Below are 1,650 nucleotides of genomic sequence, written 5' to 3'. Positions count from 1 at the left end.
ATATATATATATATATATATATATATATATATCCATCCTCCTCCCAGCTTACCACACAGCAATACTGTGCTACTTAACAAAGGACTAACAAAATTCTGAAGTTGTGTCTGTATTAAGCTATCTGTATATCATTCCTACAGCTCACTTATATATGCATTCTCCTAATTTGAACTGATCTTCAACAAGCTCTAAGGAGACAGGTGCATGCCGACCAACCGATATAAGGAACCTCTACATGATTGCCTGACCTTTGGTTTGTTAGAAAAGAAAGAAATTTCTCTCAAATGATGCTTTATCGTCTTCAAAAGAAAAAAAAAATCGAGAAATAAAAACTACATAATATTGTTCTAAATATATACTGCCTGAATAAAGACAGTTTAGTCATGACCAAAAAATCTTTTTAATCACAGCTCTGTTCAGTTAGTGTTGCTCTGGGGTTCAACAACAGCCACTACCCATAATAGCATGTCTCCATGCAATTCTTGATCTAGAAGAAATAGAACAGAATCTCTGAAAGTTATTGTTTTAGAAAAGGAAACAGATACATTGGATGATACAGTCCAAAATACACTTTGGGTTAAAAAAAAAAAATTTTAAAAACCCTGAGAAACTTCAGCTTGATCAAATCAGGGCAAGTCTAACAACTAACTTGTGGATAAGGAGTCTTTCATTGTACAAAATTCAAATGTGTATCTCTCTTCAGGGCAAAATTGTTTGCTTTTTAATAGAGTTTTTTTGAAATGGTATCAGTGCTAGACCTTCAAGGATCTGTCTTGAGATATTGTAGTTAGTAGATCACCCACTGATGGTGTGTCATATCTGAAAAAGAAACCTTTTTATTGAGTGCTGTAAATTTTTACAGCAGAAAAGTAAAATGCCCTGGTTGCTAAACAGATATCACACTATACCATGGATATTTGTCTTATTCAAATCTGATATTTATTGTCAGTCTCTTTTGCTGAACTTGTAAGTTACTGGGATGTAAACAAACCAATACCAGTTGCCAAGCAGTAGTGGGGGATAAACACATACAACAACATACACATAGATATATACATATACGACCAGCTTCTTTTGGTTTCTGTCTACCAAATATACTCATGACTTTGGTTGGCCCTGGGCTATAGTAGAAGACATTTGCCCAAGGTGCCACACGGTGGGACTGAACTTAGAACCATGTGGTTGGGAAGCAAACTCGTTACCACCCTACCATGCCTGCATCTATTGATGGGGCTTATCCGTCAGTAACAAAAAGTATGCAGTATCTATCAATTCATATAGCTCACCTTACCTTGTGCATAAGCTGGTCATCGCTGGAAGGCTTTTGGTCATAGTTTGTTTTTCAGTTATGGTTAAGCAACAAAAACTTCATCATTGTCAACAACAGAACTAATTTTAAAATCTTATTGTCTATGTACACACCTATTGAGAATGACTGTTAGACAAACATAGCAATAGTAAAGTAGACGATTTTTAAACTACTGCAATCCCTTTTTGTATTTGTTACAAAAGTGATCTTCTGCCAATGTGCAAAGTCATTGGAAGAGCAAGAACAGGTTACATTGAAACATACTTTGTAGTTACAACTCTGAGTCCAATTTTACAGCCATTTCTTTTGCTTGCAATTACTCAAGGTCAAAGCTAGGCTCT

The 1,650-nt window shown here is 35.3% G+C and overlaps 1 protein-coding gene across 2 annotated transcripts in view; it reads left to right on the top strand.

Moving 5' to 3' along the window:
* Positions 1–1,650, top strand: part of LOC106883588 (ethanolaminephosphotransferase 1) — an 89,843-nt gene that overhangs the window by 68,155 nt on the left and 20,038 nt on the right. The window lies entirely within an intron of this gene.

This window comes from Octopus bimaculoides, chromosome 9 (genome assembly GCF_001194135.2).
Source record: "Octopus bimaculoides isolate UCB-OBI-ISO-001 chromosome 9, ASM119413v2, whole genome shotgun sequence".
NCBI lineage: Eukaryota > Metazoa > Mollusca > Cephalopoda > Octopoda > Octopodidae > Octopus > Octopus bimaculoides.
Note: the sequence above shows the minus strand (reverse complement) of the source record. Positions and strands in the feature narration are given on the sequence as shown.